The 19,811-nt window shown below is 40.5% G+C and overlaps 1 long non-coding RNA gene across 1 annotated transcript; it reads left to right on the forward strand.

Moving 5' to 3' along the window:
* The first annotated feature begins 5,702 nt into the window (after positions 1-5,702).
* LOC144365889 (uncharacterized) lies at positions 5,703-9,859 on the forward strand. The gene is made up of 3 exons (XR_013424619.1): positions 5,703-7,942; positions 8,980-9,100; positions 9,333-9,859. It is a non-coding gene; the product is annotated as an uncharacterized LOC144365889 (long non-coding RNA).
* Positions 9,860-19,811: the final 9,952 nt, after the last annotated feature.

The following is a 19,811-nucleotide window of genomic DNA, read 5'->3' on the forward strand; positions in this document are numbered from 1 at the left end:
AGCTCCTGCCCACTTTGGTCCCTCTCTACTTATCCCTCTGCCCCCATATTTTCACACGACCATCTCCTGCCTGACATTCCAGCCTCTGGACACACTACTGCTTCAGGATGGCCTTCCCTGAACATCTGGGGGTGCTAGGCAGCCTTATCACCCCCCCTTGAATCATCATACCTACTTTTATTATTCTGTTTCTCATTATCTGAGATTATCTTGCTCACTTATCACTTACTGTGTGTTGCCTGTTTTCCCAAGAGGGATGCACCTTGGTGGGAACACAGACCTTGACTATCTTATCTAACACTCACTTCCCAGTGTCTGCAACCCATCCCCAGAGCACACGGTGGTTGTTCATAAGTCACCTCTCTACTCATGAACCCTCCTTCTTTGTATCTCATGCTGAGTAAAGGTCTTGAACTCTTGATGATCTAAAGGTCCTACATGATCTGCAACCTCTTCTCTATCTCCAATCACCCTCTCTGAGCTCATCTTTCCTTCTCACTCCAGTCACACTGGCCTGCTTTTTAAATGATGAGCATACCATGCAGGCTCTTGTCTCAGGGTCTCTGCCTTTTTTCTCCCTCTGTTGAGGAGAAACAGCAGACATCTTCATGGACTTGCTCCTTCACTCTTCTGTGTCTTTATCTAAGAATTTCCCTGTCACAGATTTTAGTTTCTATCCTAATAACTCCTCTCTTGTATCTTTTATTTTTGTCCTTGACACTTAATACAATCTAAACTATTACCTATTTTGCTTACTTTTCTTCTGTATTTTCTGTCTCTGTCACCTGGCTGCAAATTCTCTGAGGGCAGGGATTATTGTCTATTTAACTCACTCCTGGATTTCAGTGCTTGAGCAGTTCCTAGCACACAACAATCCTCAATAAACATTTACTGAATGAGTGAAAAATTAGGGAGAGCCCATTACAAATTTTGGACTCTATTAGAAAGTCATCAAATGATTCTAAGAACAGCATGTCAATTAGCTTTCTGTTGAAAAAAGAACCATTTAGAGATTGGGACAAATGGGTTGAGAGGGTGGACATTGAATGACAGGTTAGGGGGAATCTTGCAAGAAGAGTTTTCAGGAAGAGATGATAATTGCATGCCGAGGGGTGTGTTAGTGAGGTTTTGAAGGGGGTGGATTTGGAAAAGTGAAGAAGCCTAATCTGTAAGACTTGGAGATTGATTAGAAGTGAGGAGTTAAACTGTATCAAGAACAAATCTAAGGTTTCTAGTGTGAGTAACTGTGTGAATGGTTGTTCTATTTCTGGAGACAGAAAACACTAGAGGAGGAAGAGCTTTCAGGCAGAAGATCAAGGGCTCAAAGTCTTTGGACTTGCCTAGGTTCCGATGTCTAAGAGATAGCCAAGTGGAAATTCTGTATTGGCAGTTGGAGATTCGGGTTAGGAGCTCAGATGGTTTGAGTCATAGGCACATAGATAGCACATGAAGCCATGGAATTGGATGATAAATATAAACCAGTATCAGGTCACGCCTTTGAGACCAAAACCCACCAAATATTTTTATAGTTCCAACATGGCTATTTCTCTCCGGGAAGATTCATTTGCTATATTGAATGTCATAGTACTCAGTCTTCAAAGTTTCCAACTGGGACCTTGAAGCGTTTCTTCTTCCTGCTGGGCCCTACCTGTGACTCTCTCATCAGGGTTAATCTGTACATAACAATCAGCTCTCTCTGTCTGTAGGTTCCTCAAATATGGATTCACCCAACTGTGGATAGAAATTACTTGGAAAAAAAAGCTGCATCTGTACCAAATGTGCATAGACTTAATTTTGTTGTCATTTTCCCCTAAATGAGCAATTATTAGAATTTACATTGTAGTAGGTATTCTAAATAATCTAGAGATGATTTAAAGTATATGAGAGGATATTCATAGGTTATATGCAAATAGTACATCATTTTGTATAAGATACTTGAGCATCCCTGTATTTTGCTATTCTCAGAGGATCCTGGGACCCATCTCCCAAGAACACTGAGTGATAACTAATTATTATTATAATGCTTACAATAATAATAATTACTATTATTATTCTGTCTTTAAACTCAGTTCTGTTTTCAGGCCTTCCCTTTTCACTACCACAGAGTCTGCCCCATCAACCACTGGCTGTAAAAAAGAGATGAGGGGATGGTGACAGTCACCAAACTCTGCTGCAGATGAGACTTTTCTCCCCTGGGACTTCTGAATGTATCTGTGCTCAGTGTTGAAGAGTGTACATGAACAATGCAATTCCTTTTTCTTCCTCTGTGCTTTTAAAAAAATTTTCTTTTAAAACTGGTTCAATTGATTATCCTGTTAAATTTTATTTTAACTTCAAACTTGGTTGGGCTCAGTAACTTGGCATGACTTGCTCTGGTCCCACTCAGATTTCTCAGGAACAGCTGCTGGCCATGGATGAATACCTTGCTTATTCTGGGGTCTTCTATGTGGCTTCTCCAAGCAGCTTTTGACTCCAAAGCACCTGGAAGTACAGTCCGATCTTTTAATTCTTGGGCAGGAGATGGCATACTCTGAGGACAGGCAGCTGCCTCCCTTCAGGAAGAGAGGGAGCAGGTGGGGCAAGAGGGCGCTGTGTCACCAAATCCCTTGCAAATTTTTCCCCTTCCTCAGCAGAGACTGCCAATCAGGCTGAATACCACAGGGAGATATTTTCCACTGTGAACAACTGTCCCTGGGACAGGGAGCTGGGGATCATGTTTCAGGAATCTCCTATTGCCCTTAAGAAGCCACACTGATGGCTGTCAAGTGTGTGCAGGGGATTAGAAGGCTCCCAAGAGAGGTGATGAGTCACGAGGCACTGGAGTGGAAGGCAGAATTCTGGAGGGGTGGCCAATGGAGGGGGGTCAGATATTTCTTGCATTCACTTCAACTTTTCATGGAAGTAAGTTAACAAAATCATAGTGACTCACACTTTAAAATTAAAATTAATTGAACACATGATAATATACCCATTAAATTTTTTTTGTAGTTGTGTATGGACAGACTGCCTTTATTTTATTGGTTTATTTTTTATGTGGTGCTAAGGATCGAACCCAGTATCTCATACATGCTAGGCAAGCGCTCTGCCACTGAGCTACACCCCAGCGCCCCCATCTTTTATTTTTATTATTATTTGGTTCTGGAATATTTTAGTACCTTCATCCCCAGCACTGTCCATCTCTGTTTTTTAAATCACACAGGTGGTTATACATGAGTATATCTTTTTATGCGGGGGGAGGGTGGTAACTAGGGATTGAACTCAGGGTTACTTGGCCACTGAGCCACATCCCAGTCCTATTTTGTATTTTATTTAGAGGCAGGGTCTCACTGAGTTGCTTAGAGCCTCACTTTTGCTGAGGCTGGTTTTGAATTCATGATCCTCCTGCCTTAGCTTCCTGAGCCACTGGGATTACAGGCATGTGCCACTGTGCCTGGCCATAAGTACATCTTCTTAGTAGAATTTCCAAATAATGTCAAATAAATCTTGCATTTGAGCCACAATACTTATAAAGTGTGTTCATATTTATCTTCTCTTCTACTCTCCAAAAGAAACAGATCCATTGCTTCTTGTCTGACAGAGGAAGAATCCAAAAGACAGTGACTAAGAGAGTACAGGAGTCAAATTAGGATCTTCCCTCCTCTTTGCAGCAATTTCCCGACTACACATAGTGGAGGACAGTCAGTCCCTGAAGGTGGCTCTATCCACAGTTGGATAGAGTAAAAAGAGGTCATTTAGTAGAAGATGTCCTTGACTTTTGCTGTGCATCTGCACATCTTTTAAAGACCCTGGGAAAACAGCACTTGCTAGTAGACTTTTCCAGAGCAATATGGGGAAGGGAGAGGGAAAGGGAGAGGGAGGCTGCTTAGAGATGGGAGGTCAGATGGGAAATCTCATCTAATTCCTAATTTGGCTTGATGACTTTACATCACTGCCTGGGATAGCTCCTGATCCTGGCCCAAACCCTTTGTTAAAGTTACCTAATTTATATTAGGACTCTTTCTTAGATCCCATATCTGGGGGGCTAGGAGCGAGGGAGCAGGAGGGGTGATGGTGCATTTTGTTACCAAAGGGATGGATGGAGATTCCAGGAGGCAGCCAAGTAACTCACCAAGCCTTGGGGAATTATACACATATTCCATGCCTGAAACTCTTCCTCCTTGTGCCTGTGGCCCATCCCAACTTTGTCAAGGCAAACCAGCCAGGTGACATGGCTCCTCTCCACTTTACTCCTAACCCCTTCCTTTTGAGAACTATTTTATGGGTCTTTGAATTATTTAAGTCAACACTCTGAACTCATTTTGCCAATATTTCACTTGCATGCCCATTTTGTTAGGGGAATTGGGGGCATTGAGGGTGAAACTTAAGGAATGTTTTATCTGAGCCTCCCACTCAATTAAAAGAACCAGTTCTTACCTGGATTCCCTCCTCCAGGGTTGGTTGGATACAAGGTAAAGAGCTTTGGTTTCATCACATTCTTCTCTCTGCCCTGATACCTATATTATTAGAATTAACTCTCTAAATTATAAATTATTAGATTTCTCCTGAAATGGAGAATTGGGGAAAATAGCTCATTCTTAAAGCATGGGGTAAAGTGAGACTCAGGTTTGAAAAAGGAGGCAACGCCAAAGCTGCAAGAGAAATCTCCCACAATGAGTTCCATTTATCAAGAGCAGATAGGGAAGGTGGGCCAAGCACTGGGCCTCACCTTGCCCTCAGCCAGCTGTGAGTCTCAGGCACGTTATGTTCTGTCTCTAGGCCTCTGTTTCCTCATTGTTAAAATGAGTGCCTGAGACTAGCTGATGATATTGACAGTAATGATTATGATAATTGGTAGATGGCAATTCTAATATCTTCTGATGCAAAAGGCAAGGCCTCCCAGATTAGGAGATCTGCAAGAAAACAAAGAAGAGGGATATTGCTTCTTGGCTTTTAAAGCCTTGGGACTGTTTGGTTTGCTACCCCTTCTAGGGTCCTACCTGCTCCCCTCACTGCTATAGATTTTCCTTGGTATACCTGTTCTCCTTCTTGACCTAACCCTCTCCATGTTGATGCCTCTTATCTTCTGGGAAATGATGCCTGCTGAGGGATTACCTGGGCATGATGACTTTGCTCAGCCACATCATTCTGCCCCATATGACTGAGAAGAACCCTCTGAGAAGACATAGCAGAGCTTCCTATCCTCACCTCAGCCTCCCATGGGAAGAGTCCTGTTCACAGATACAATGGTGCTGCTGTCCACATCTCAGGAAGTCTGTAAGCTCTTTAATTGGCCCTGGATGCCAAAATGTTTGTGATCCAATCTGTGCTCCCAGCCCATCTCATAGGCTCTTAGGTGAATAAAAGAGGCATTGGTATACAAAAGAGTAAGCTGCATGGACCAGGTAGCTTCTTTTTTTCTAGAAATTACTAAATTCTACCAAACTATAGAAAAATCAACTCCTGAAATTTCATCTGGTGTTTGTGGAGTACATTGCTTCTCTCAGATAACATATTATGGGTGTCTTACATCCGAGTCTGTATATTAGAATTTCCCAAAGAATGTGGGAACCACTAGTTCCAAGTGAAAAGATGGATCTGTGATGAAATAAGTAGGATTACTTTCTTCTGTACCTCTCAGAGGCTTTAGTAAGCAGTTATGCTTTGTCAATCTTTAAAGAAGTATATTATGTTTGTTTTTTCCTAAAGTTATTTGACCACAGGACTTGACTTTTCATGGATTATCTTTCTGAATTATTGAGTCACACAGAATATGCTCTTAAAGATTGCCTTACATTAAAAGAAGTTGCTGTAATGTTACTCTGTGAAGCTTTTTGGTAGAAAGATTTTTTTTTTTTTTGGACCAGGTTGGGCACTGAAGAATCTCAAATTTTACATTTTGGGTGGTTATCTTTTCCTCATTAGCATTTGCTTACAAGAGTTTGGTTCTATGTTCATCTTTAAGGGCTCAATATTGCTCCTAGGATGTCAGTCAGATCCTGAATTTTCTGTATAATTGTCCTATCCTTGGGAAGTATCTTTGGAAGTTCCTTCAATAAAATAATTTTTAAGTCACAGAAAATGTAATAGTGCTATTGTACATGATGTCACTTAAAAAGGTTTGGCACAGATTATACCTACTTGTTTTGAAATGAGAAAATAAAGGTAAGAAAAATGAAGAAAATAAGAACAGCCTATAATATTACTGATAAGCAATTACTCATTATCTCTTTGATGGATTTACCCTTTCAGTCTTTTGTCTACATGTATACATACAAATCATACCACTCCACCTCCTGAACTAAAGAGAAATTGTATTGGCTTTGGGGGGGGTATATTCTAGCCCCAGTGAAGAACATGTTTCTTGAATACTTTTGATCATTTTGAAGTGGGTAGGATAAGAGAAAGGGTAAAATATTGAAGGGGTAACTGAGGATTTAAGTAATCCATTGTTTTATGGATAAATGTACCATGTCTTCCAACAGGTCCTCCATTGAGGCCAAGTGACAGTCTTTCCTGGCTATGTCAGTTTCCTGGGACTGCCATAATAATGTAGTACAAACTTGGTGGATTAAAATAATTGATCTACTATTGCACCATTCTGAAAGACTGAAATCAGCATCACTGGGCTACAGAAAGGTACTGGCTGGATTGGTTCCTTTGGGCATCTTGGAGGGAGAAAGTGTTTCCTTGCCTTTTCCAGCTTCCAGAGACACCTGCATTGCTTGGATTATGATCCCTTTCTGTATCATATCAATTCTCTTTCCATCATCACATTTCCTACACTTGATCTTTAGCCTCCTTCTTGGGGACCCTTAAGATTACACTGAGCCCAGCTAGCTAATGCAGGATAATCTTCCCATTCCAAGACCCCTGATGTGGTCATATCCACAAAGTCCCTTTTACTATGTAAGGTGATTAGGACATGGACCTCTTCCAGAGGACCATTTTCCAGTCATTTACATTGATGTTCTGTTTATTTTTAAAGACTCCAAGGTGAAAATTGGGTGTTCATGTTCTGGAAGTCACAGTCTCTATGGACCATGAGTTAATCTGGTGAATATGAGAGTTTGATCATGGCAGAAAGTCAACTACAGTCCACTGTGTCACCTGCCTTGGCTGACAGCTGCTCTCTGGGACTGACATAAAGGACTTTGGACATCTACTGCACTGAGGGGACAAGTGGGCATTCTTGGCATGGTTCAGAGTTAGGTCCCAAGGGCTGTTGTGTACTGTCCTTTCCATTCTGAATTTGAGAATTTAGCACTTCAGAGTGTTCCCTCCACATCCCTGCCTTGGCTGTGTGCCCCCTTTGAAGTTCTGTAGCAGTTGTTGTCTATAAATAAGGCATGCCCAGGGCCATCAAAGCGCTGAGATGAAGGGCATGGCTCCTTTACGAGAATATTGAAAGTGCAGGACAATGTTAGGGAGTGATCCTGGCTTCATCCTTCTTCCTCAACCTGTCCTCAATCCTCCCACCTTCAACTTGGTGTAAAAAATACATGAAGGCTCCAGAGAGAATAATCAAAGCTCTGTCACACTTGGCAGATTCTTTCTTGCTTCTCTTTAACAAGAAGGAAGAAAAAGAAACAAGCACTTGGATGAGAGCCCAGCAACCCTTGTCAGTTCAGACTTCTGGAACAGCAGTACCTCCTGGTCATCTCCCTAGGAGGGAGCACTAATGATCACCCCATTTGCTGGGCTTACACTTGTCTTCTTGTCTTTGCCTCTACTATGCTAGTTTATCTCATTTCATCCTGTTCACTACACGCTGGAGTTGGGGTATAGGAATTTCGATTTTGCAGATGGGAAATTAGGGCACAGTGCTTTCCCCAAAGCTTTCCTTTTAGGCCTACACAGAAATGATAATATTGGAACTTCATCCTGAGGTGAACTGATGGAGCTGCTCAAGGTGGAGATAAATGACCTTGGCCCCAGGTGCCACCTAGAAGTGGTGCTGAAAATGGTAAGTCTTCTAGATACCTGTGAGCCAATCACGATTAAGCAACTTGCCCAAAATTAAAAGAGTTAAGCTGTAGATTTGAAGTCATGTTTGTCTGCTACTTGAATCCAGACTTTTTCTTTTCCCTCCCTCCCTGCTCCCCTCCTCCCCCCCTTCTCTCTCTCTCTCTCTCTCTCTCTCTCTCTCTCTCTCTCTCTCTCTCTCTCTCTTCTTTCTTTCTTTTTTTCACTAGTCTCTCTGGAAGCATCTCAAATTGAAATCAACATCTCACCTCTAAAGCATGACCTCTTCCCAGTTATTTTGTGTCAATCTTAGATTGGCTTCCCTAGAAACAGAGCCTGTGAAAGACAGTCTTGGGCAAGGTGTTAATTGAGGAAGTGGCCTAAGGAGATAATCTGTAAGAAGGAAAGGAAGCCAAGCAAACATGTGGTTTAGCGGAGTCTAACCTCAGCCTGATCCCTTGGGGAGCTCTGGAGAGTGTGTGTTGTCATAGTTATCTCTCTTTGAGGCAAGTAGTCTAGACTTTCCCACTTCACAACATCAGTGATTGGGGCTTCTTGGAGTGAAGGGTGTGATCTTCCACATTCTGAGAGAAGGTGGCTCCCAGAGCTGAGTCTCCTGAGTAGGAGTAGGTAGCAACTAAGGAAGCCTCACTCACAGAAACTGGGAAATGGGCGCAGCAGCCTGGTAAAGGGGATCTGAGCTGGGCATCAACCTCTCCACCCATGATCTCAGTCACCACACTGCCATTTACCCAGTTGCCCAAAATAGGAGCCTCACTCATCTTTGATGTCTCTTTATGCTACCTTATGTCATTGGCCAAGTTCTCATGATCTATACTAGAAATTCCTTTCCAATGTGTTCTCTCTCCTTGATGCCTCTGGATGTTGCTTGAGTTTATTATTATTATAATTATTATAATATTAGTATTAATATTAATATTATATTAGTATTAATATTTGGTCTTTTCCCCTGGACCATTCGACAAACCTCCTTGTTTCTCTTCTCTATCCATTTTTTCCATCCATCAATTCATACAGGCTCCAGAGTTATCCTTTGTGTTTGCTTCTATCATTGTACGTACGGCCTAGAAACATGGACGGCTTTCCAAAGACTACAGGATAAAATCTTATTTTCATGGAATGGCCAAAAATGTTCTTTGTAAGTTGTTCTTTCCCACCTGGCTGTCAGTATTTCTCATTCTCCTGGTGCTATACAGTCACCTGAGATGTTTATCCTGTCTCAGACACCTGCTAAGTTTTGGTTAGATTAATTGATAAATAAAGACTGGTGGTTTTGTATAGAAGTTTAACATTTTTGGATTAATATGGAGAAATTGTGTATTTCTGAAGGATTAGCACACTGACATTGGTTGTTCTTGTTTTAATTCCAGGTCTGAACCATGTTACCAGGGCATGAACTCTACTTTCGCTTACATTTCATTTGCTTTAACTTAGAATAATCTTGTGATTGCCTTATCTGATTAAGGTCAGTTTGTTTGCTTTACTTTTTAAATACTAGGAGGACAAGCATTTATCTCTAATGATCAAAATCTTTTCTTTTTTGAATCTGCCCAGGTTCTGCTCCCAACCTCACACTGAGCCCATTTAATTTGACTTATTTTGGGGACCCAAGTCAATATTCAGTGTCTACATTGAAAAGATATGGAGGAATCAATTAATTTCTTAAGGTGATACAACTGGTCTTTATAGGTAATAACAAATAATCATCCAGTTATTACTATTTTCCTATGATGCTGGTCAGGAGTTGGTGAGGCTGGTTGATGGATACTGGAAATAGAGCTCAAAGGAATGGTGAGATGCAGCCCAAAGGTGAGTGTGGGCCCACAGGTGGGGAGTGGGGCAGCCAATGCACCATTATTCAGAAGTGACTGGGAAGGGTCCACACCAGTTCTCAGTTAGTGAATCTTCAACCAGAGACTGATGGACAAAGAGAACAAGTTTTGAAGACTGAGGAGGGCAGAGTCTGAAACTCTAGATGAGAGGCCTTCAATCTTCAACTCAGGTTGGGAGGGAGCTGGATCAGATCAAATCATATTTTCTTTGGTAAGTGATCTGTTCTTCATATGTATCAACTTCTTATTTAGAAATGTGGTGTAAGTTGATTTTATCCATAAAAATACAGATCTTCTGTTTCTATTTACTCTACAGGTGTCTGTAAAGCTCATGGCAGTTCATCTACTGAATTTGACTCCAGAAATCTCAGATAACAGTATGGGGCTGTGGTTTGGGTCTCAAGACAGCGCCAATGAACTCTAATGTCTATAATCTTCAACGCTGTGTTACAAGTCTAGCTGATCCTTCTGCAGTTCTGCAGCTTTATTTTGCAGGCTTTCAATATGCAGCTTCAGTCATACTTTTGTATTTCTATTCCTGTCAAGAAAACGTAGTCCTCTCTTCTCTCCCTCTATAGAAATCTCACACATCCTTCCATGTCTCCTTCAAATATCAGCTCCTGCAAAGACCTTCTTGATGATCTACAAGCAGTGACCACTACTTCCTCCGATTTTGTCATTTGTCCCCCTTCTATAGCACTTCCCCTGTCCTGCTATGTGTGGCTTTGTTTGTAATTGTTGATTTTTTTCAACTAGACTGAAAGTTTCTTGAGGGCAGAGGTTACATAGTGACTTCCAAGTAATTGGTGTAGTATCCTAAGTGCCCAACCAATATTTGCTTTTTTGATTGATTGGATTACATTAAAATCAAATGTTCTCTGCCTCCACTCCACACCTCCATGGGCCCCAGAACATCCACAGAGTCTCCGCCAACCAGACTGTCTGTGTGGGAGGTGGGATTCACAAGAAATAAACCAAAATGAGTTACGCAGAAAAATTTGATGAGATCACAAAAAATGAGTGGATGGAAGCTCAACAGCCTACATATCCAGCGGGTGGACATGAACTATGTGGTTACAGAGGGTTTTAAGGAAGCAGCAGAGAAGGGTTGCATGGAATCTGGGATTGAATCCAGTGTGGATCTGAAAACTCTTTATGAGGGAATCTAGAGATGATTCTGGAGGGTCAGATTCAGGAGGCCATGGTGTGGATCAACAGCCTCCACCTAGAGTTCTTGGACATAAACCTGTACCCTTTACTTTCATCTGCATATTTGGAGTGAAGTTGACCAAGCTGTTCCAGATTATGAAAACCACCAGTCAACACTGCAGCTGATGAAATTACTGAAACTGCTACTTTGGGCTTAGAGTGAGCTGGACCAAAATAAAATATCTCCTAAATGACAGAACTTAGCAAAGGTGTGAACAAGGAGCCAAAATAGAGCCTGTACAGGCCAACCCCTCTCAGTCCCATTGCATGGGACTCACCTTCCGTCCTTGTGAAAGATTTTCATTGCAGTAGGAATTTTTTTCCCCTTGTACTATATATATATATATATATATATATATATATATATATATATAGTATATATATGGGGGCACTCAGCATCTTTCTTAAAAGGAAAATGTCCCTTTTAAGTGCTGGAAGGCTTACAGTGAAGAGCGCCCTCTGGGAAGGCTGGCTGGCTGTGCACGTGGCGTGTCATGAGGACCTGGACACGACCTGTCACTGTTAGGGTGTTCCTGTGCCTGGCTACCACAGGGTGCTGTGTTCCTAGGGCTGCTGGTTAAACCCAGGCCTCCCCTGGAGGGACTCGAAGAACACCCCCCATTCTTGCTTCTTCGAGCTTGTAGAAAGACACACAATACATTTGTTAATCTTCCTAAGTCTTGTTGGGCCTTCCGTTTCAAGTTTTTCCTGGCTCCTTGTTTTTCATTTGTTTTTTTCTTCCATAGGAAAGAATGTACAAATTTGTAAATGCTAATTCAAAGATGCGTTTTGTATGAGGCTAAAATAAAAAAAAAATTAAATGTTCTCATTTTCCATGATCTGTTTCTTCTTTAAATGATAAACCAGTGCATTCAATTAATGATGACAAGGGGTGAATTGTGGGGTCAGTTCTTTAGAACCATGGTAGCATATGCTAATTATAGGATTGGTTCTTTAGGACCATTGCTAAGTGCATCTGTGCTGGGGTCTCTCTGGGGCTGAGGAAGAGAGGTGTCCTTCTAAGTCATCTATCTCCTCTACATTACATCTAAGGCTCCCAATGCATTGGTGCATGGGAGATGCATGTATCAGTTATGGCTGCAATAACACATTGGGTCAATAATCCAAGACTTGATCGCTAGACATGCAATGCTAAGCACTATGACTTTTGAAGAGCTTCCTAATATTTCTTGGTGCCACAAGAAAGTGGCACCTGTAAAGTGGTACAACAATTTATGTGACTGTATTAAGGATCATATGTGTTAATATATCAAAAAAGAAAAGAAAAACTTAGAGAAAGCAAAACACCTTACAAAATCAAAAATCTCAACCATGTAATAATAAAATACTAACATCTGAGCACAGTGTTTCATTCATAATCAACATGACAGATGGCTTGGCATAATTTTACAGTTTACAACTTTCCTAATTTACCTATCTATTCATTATTTTGCTGAGCATCTACATTGCATCACATAGAATATAGCAAAATTAAAAGGTTAATCTAATATATGGTGAGACTGGCCACCTGAGAAGGCTGTTTGGCCCTCATGTAGGTCCTTCCCAATGTTGAACTCTCCTGAGCCAATTGCCCAAGTTCACGACGAAGCCCAGATCAGAAATCTGCTTCACCAGAATAACAAGAGAGATCTATGATTTATCTCTCTCTAGTGATCACCAATTTCTAAAAAACTACTGTTTTCTTCCACTGCTCATTAGTTTGTGATCTGGGAAATCCTGGCTAGTACATCTTTCCCTTATAGCTGCATCTGAGAACCAGACTGTAATCAGGTATTGCTTAATGGTATGGGATCAGAAGTAACAATTAATTATTTGGTTTGAATATTCAAGGACATCCAGCTTATGGACCCAGTACAACCTCTCCATAAAAGGATGGCACACTTAAATGGTATCAGACTGTTCTGGTTCTCAAGCTCAAGGATACCCTTCACTGGTGGGGTGGTCTTTTAACCGTGTGTAAAATAGATACTGGTAGAGCCTACCTGGTAGGGTAAGTGTGAAAAATAAATGAAAAGATTAACATATAGGTCAGGAAGGCTAGTAATTATTAACTATGTGCATTGAATATCTCATATGAGTATACCTGGTCACATTTATTCACTCATTCATCCAACAGACATTTACTGAGTATCTACTATGTGCTAGCTCCTGTGAGCAACATGGACACTTTTCCTGTGATGCTGGAGCCTACTCAGCTTCATTTAAATAACCCTGGGAGGTGGATAATCTGATTTGGTACTGGTGGTAGTGGGGAAGTCTTCAAGATGTTGAGTATCTGACATATTTTTGTCCTTAGCCTTCATTAACAGCAGCCAAACAAGACATCGCTGCTTTTTTTCTGAATTTTTTAATGATTTAAAAAAATTTATTTATTTTGCATTACAATTCTTAATACATCATTATAGAGTAATTTATCATATCTCTGATTATATATAAGGTATGTTGATACCAAATTCCCATCTTCATTTTTTTCTGATTTTAAGTGAGACAGATTCATACGATGGACAGGTAGACCCCATCTTTTAATGAAATAATGGACAAAGAATTTGTAGCCAGTTTTTAAAAACTATCACACCATTAAGCATCACAAACAGGCTATCTGAATAGTTTGCTATGTTGTTTTAGTTTTATAGGAAATTTTGATCTGCCACTTGATGTTTTCATTATTTAAGTGTGAAGGCAATCTTGCTTCTAGAGTTTTAGCGTTCCTTCACTTTTGTTGCTTACATGTTCCACACATCAGATACTAGGGTCTGTGTTGTTTTATTAACTGTGCAACAGTTGCCAGAAAAGGGGCAAACATTTGGTTTTAGTATCTTTCTTTCTGCTGTGACTAAAAGACCCCATCAGAACAATTTTAGAGGAGAAAGAGTTTATTTGGGGCTCATGGTTTCAGAGGTCTCAGTCCATAGAGAGCTGGCTTCATTCCTTAGGGCTCTAAGTGAGGCAGAACATCATGGTGGAGAATGTGGTAGAGGGAGCAGCTCACATGGTGACCAGGAAGCAAAGAGAGAGAGGCTCTACCCGCCAGATACAAGGTATCTACCTCAAAGCCACATCCCCAATGCCCATCTCCTCCAGTTATATCCTAACACCTTTAGTTACCACTCAGTTAATCCCCATTAGGGGATTAATTCAATGATTGGGTTAAGGCTCTCATAACCCAATAATTTCTCCTCTGAACCTTCTTGCATCATCTTATACATGAACTTTTGGGGAACAACTAACATCCAAACCATAACACATTTCTTCCGTTTTAAGATAATTTCTTTTAAGATATAAAATTGACAGTATAATAACATTCTGTTCCTAAAGCAAGTATTCTACTGGGCTGCAGAAATGTATGACTTCAATGTCACTCATAATTTTAAAACTAACTGTGAGATATACTTCCAAAATCTCAGTTGGGCTTCCAGACCTCAGACAGTAACATGGTATTAAACTAGAAAAAAAATTAATTGCTTTCGTGTTGTTGCTCCCTGCTGGTATGATTTATTTTAAATTCTTCTGAACCCAGAGAAAAGGAGCCATACTGTAATTCAGAAACTGACACATGTTGTTTTGCTCACATCTCTCACAGATGCTTCAAATTCAAAGCAAAGAAGAATTCTGTGGTTTGGGAAACACTGGCTATTGCAACATTCATTTTATCTGTTGTGGCAGGAATTAAGTTACTACACATAAGTGAATTCCATGAGCAACTGAGGTCTACCAGCCTTGCGTGCCAAGTGTTTTAGCAAATGGTTATTTCTTTCTGGCATTAGATCTGTCTAAATATATCACACTTTTTATTTTTTTTATTTTTTATAGAGGTAGGGTGATTCAACTATCATGGCTTGCCTGGGACTTTCCCTGTTTCAGCATTAAATGTCCCAAGTCCTGGGAAATCTCCTAGGCTTAAGCAAATTGGGACAGCTGGTCAATTTACAGATAGATGTCAACTTGACTGCATGGCTTTCTGATGACCCTATGCCATTTGTATGAACTTGCTGTGTTGAGTATTGTAACCCAATGACACCCTCAGGATGACTGAGATATATGGTACCATATTGCCTCTGACTACCCAGTGCTATAACAGCCAGGCAGCTCTGCTTGTCTGAGAGATGATACTCTCTACGTGCATGGACTTCATAAGCTTTCCCTCTGTGTTACCCAGTTTCCTTGTTGGACTTAAGGACTCTCATGAGGAGTGTGGAGGTCACTGCTGTTTGCCTTCTGGATAAGTGAGGTTGTTGTTATCAAAATACATTAATGAGCAAAAGGACTTAGGGCAGAGGTAGTTTTCTTCTGAATACTTTACTTACTGAGAAAGAAAACTTGTCAAAGAAACCATGAAGGAAATATTTTGCCTATAGCTTAACCCTCTGGTAGAAAAGATTCATTTTTCATCCAAATTTGACTCTATGTATTTATTATTATTGAGAATTTAGTTTAATCAGAAATATAATATTACCCCAGAAGAAAGGTAATTACTTTAATTTGGCTTCTCCATGAAAAGGGGAGACCAGGAGACTTGAGGAAAAGAAAGAAGCATGAGTTGGGTCAATTCTAGAGAGGTAAAAGGGGAATCTCCCGAGGAGGATTCTGATGACATAGAAAACGCAAGGGTTTAGCTGCTGCGTGTCTCGCAAGAGATGTACCTGCAGAGCAGAAAGAACTTTCTCCAGAGTCCTCTTGCCCAGGGAAGTTTTTACTTGGAAGGGCCATATTAGTGTCCTGCTGACTTGATGACCTAATTGCTTTCTACATAAATAAGTGTGCAACTTGCAGAGAATGAAATATAAGAAAAATGAGAAAGCAGGAGAAATGAAAGTGCATGGAACATACTTAGTTTGATTCGCTACCCCTGTCCACTCTGGAGTGCTTTTTCTCAAAAGAATCCATGATTCCATTTTATTGTGTATTGACTCAAAATAAGGTACAATGCAATATATTTTGGGGTCAAGGAGAAATAAAGATAATTCTTTTCCTTAAGAAATACACCTCTGCTCCATGTATGTATAATATGTCAAAATATACTCTCTTGTCGTGTATAACCAAAAAGAACAAACAAAAAAACAGCAATGTACATCTGAACTTGAAAATATTGTGTTAAGTGAAATAAGTCAAACTTGGAAAGTAAAGGATCATATCATTTCTCTTACATATGGAAGCTAGGGAGGAAAAAGGAAAAGAAAGGTGTATGTGTGGGATCTCATGAAAATTGAGGAAAGGGACCAGAGAGAGGGAAGAGGGAAGGGAAAAGAGAAATAGTGGGGACTGATATTGACTAAATTACATTATTATATCATGTACATGTACATATATGCAACAATGAATTTCACCATTATGCACAATGTGCGATACACATATTTATTTTTTCCTAAAAAATAAGGGGGAAAAGTAACATATCATCTAGTGTAGGAATGACATGTATACTTCAAATGCTGCCGGCAACATTACCAGCCTATGCATGCATATGAGGTCACATTTACAGTAGCACCCAAGTTTCAATGACTTTGAAATCTGTATTTGTTCATATGGAAACTTAGCTCGCTCTTGGAGTTAGGAGTCCAGTAGGAAGGAGATGGCACATTTGAGCTACAAAATTAACACCGGGATTATTTCTAAGAGATGTAGTTAAGGTTTAGGAAGAGAAATAGGGATAGTATAGTAAAGGAAACTAGCAACAGTAGGAACTGTTACCATCCTTGGCCTGAAGAGGCAAAGAGGTGAAGGGCACCCGAATCTGGCGGGGTGGGGGGAGAGTGAATCTGGCAGGGTGGGGGGAGAGGGAGAGAGAGAGGGAGAGGGAGAAAATGAGAGCATGGGAGAGATCACTCTATGTAAAAGAGCCCTCTAGTTCCTTTGCATGTCCCCCTGAACTCAGGTTATTCTCTAATTTGTGAAGCCAACAAGACACCAAGGAAGCCCACTGGTGCAATCCACATCATCACCATCTTCTGGCACAGAATAGAAAGGGTAGCAAGTAGATGTAGAGGAGCAAATGGATGATATCAAGCACATGATTTCAGAGAATTTCCTAGATGATGCCTGTCTTGTCCATCCTCTTGTCTCCTGGATTTCTTTGTTTCATATCCATGTCCTCCAAAGCTATCTGAAGGATCTTCACCATTGACATTGATCCTGGGGCTGAAGTTCTTGCCAATGGTGCACTCTTCCATTGTACCTGTATTAGTCTAGTTCCTCTCAGAAGCAGATACTAAGACAGGAAATGCTTCTGAGAGAAAATGGAGCTGGAGGGCTCTGGGGGAGCTGTTGACCCTAAGGGAAGCACGGAAGGTGGAAGCATTGCAGTCTCTCATGTGCTCTAAGGAAGGTTCATAAAGATTGTCAGGGAATCTTTAAGCCAATGTTCCTAGCAGAGAAGTCCTAGGTCCTGACTTTCCTTGCCATAGTCAGTCCTTGACTGGGAGCAGCCTATAGAAGTGTGTCCTTAGTGAAATAGATAATGAATTTTAGGGTGCAGCAGCAGGCCTGTGATCAATTATGCTTTCTGTAATTGGTGATCTGCAAGGTGCATTCTTGCGGCACTCCCGTAGGACTCCAGGAATTCAGAATAGTGTAGGGATACAAGAGAAAGCGGTGAGAGAGTGACCTTCTCCTTTGACTTCTCTGAGTTTGCTTCATGAGCCTAAGCAACAATTTTTTACTGAGAATTTCACAAACAAAAAAACGTTTCCTGTGGAATCTTGTCAATGTCTAGGGTGTTTCTGGTTGCTCTCTTTGGAGTGGCTGGGACCATACTCAGAATGCCATCTGGGGAGGATTTGTCTTCTTAATTGAGTCAGAGATGTGACTGCAAGATTTCTATGTGAGAGAGGCATTGGGGTGATTAGGTAGAAAGTTGGGGCTTGTCTGGAGGCTGGGTTTACATAGCAAACTTAAGTGTGGGTGTACATTTGAGGTCTTGGGGTGATGAGGAAGCTCCTCTGTGAGCTCCATCATGTGGTATAGAGTTCTATAGCTTCTCTTTCTAGGTCTTTGGGGTCAAAAGACTCCTTTTACCTCATGTCTTTAAGGATAAAGCTTGATTGTTCACCAGGAAGTTCATAGATCACAGAACCTAGAAACCAAAGTCTTAGATATCATTAGAATTCTTTTAGCCAACACCGGAGGGATACATCTCCACTAAGAAAATTGGGGTTCTTCTAAGATGGGACCTTGAAGGATGGGGAAGGGAAAATGGGAAGGCAGATGTATATAGCATGTTACAAATATGCTACAATGAATTGCATTATTCTGTATAATTAATATGTACTAATAAAAAGAAATTTAAAAAATGGAGTCTTCAAGAATTCTGAATAGTGTTGGGATACAAGAGAAAGAGTGAGAGACAGCTAGGTTGTCAAAAATAATTATAAATGTCTTCTATAGGTTATTTATCCTAGGATAGATGGAATTAATTTACGGATTCATTATTTTGGTGGTGCTAGGAATTGAACCCAGGATCTCATGCCTGCTAGGCAAGCACTTTATCACTGAACTACTTTCTCCAGCCCTAATTTATGGAAATCTTTTGCTGAAATAGTGAAAAAGAAAACAACAGTTAAGCCTCAGGAGACCTATAAGGAGACTCTACAATAATAGAGTACACTTATTTGATTATGTTTCTGTTTTCCTTGCCAGAGAGCAAGCACTTTGAAATGGAAGTTGTGTCACATTTTTTCAAAACAATATTTGAATGCATTTAAGTGATTCATTAGTATAATTTCTTTTTCAAAAATTAAAAAAAATTAGTAGGTTGAAATCTTTTGTAAATCTGGTCTGTTACCTCCTTTCCATTACCTGTATGGGGGACACACAAATGTAGTTCAAATGATGCTGCTTGACCTGCATTGTAGGGATCCAGAGTAGAAATAGGGTTCATCAGGCAGGCAGGCTTTGAGCTTTTACTCTGATGCACATTTGATCAGGACACAGATGATTTAGGTGAGTTATAGCCAGGGAGATTTCCTCTCTACCATCCCAACCTGGCCAAGCACCGTCTCTCTATATTAATGGCTGCAATTATACAAGAATCCTTTGGCTTGTGGCTGGTTGCCAAGGTGTGCTAGACAGGACAGTTTCACTACTCTCAGAGTTGTACTGTACTTTCGTGGATTAAATCTGATCTTGCTGGGGTTGTTCTTCAGGTCTATTTATGTTCCTTGAAGGTGGAGCTAAGACTATCAAATTCTACCAAAATGATTCCTCTTCCAAAAAGAGAGGGTGGGGAAAGATGGGAATATGTTCTTACTAGGTATCACACAAACAGATGGTGTAAATTGGAACGGATTGTGGGACAAGGATGGAGAAGTCAGATGTAGACTAAGTTAGATAATATTGACCCTTCTAGGTCCACTGGTTCTCTGGTCTTTATCAAGAACTTATAGTGAAAAAGGCACACTTATACATTTCTGGTGGGATTGCAAATTAGTGTAACCACTATGGAAAGCAGTATGGAGATTTCTCAGAGAACTGGGAATGGAACCACCATTTGACCCATTTATCCCATGCCTTGGTTTATAACTAAAGGACTTAAAATCAGCATACTATAGTGACACAGCCACACCAATGTTTATAGCAGTTCAATTCACAGTAGCTAGACTATGGAACCAATGTAGGTGTTCCTCAATAGACGAATGGATTAAGAAAATGTGGTATATATACTCAATAAAATATTACTCAGCTTTAAAGAAGAGTGAAATTATGGCATTTTCCAGTAAATGGTTGGAGTTGGAAAATATCATGCTAAGTGAAATAAGCCAATCCCACAAAATCAAAGGCAAAATGTTTTCTCTGATA

The sequence above is a fragment of the Ictidomys tridecemlineatus genome, chromosome 8, assembly GCF_052094955.1.
Source record: "Ictidomys tridecemlineatus isolate mIctTri1 chromosome 8, mIctTri1.hap1, whole genome shotgun sequence".
NCBI lineage: Eukaryota > Metazoa > Chordata > Mammalia > Rodentia > Sciuridae > Ictidomys > Ictidomys tridecemlineatus.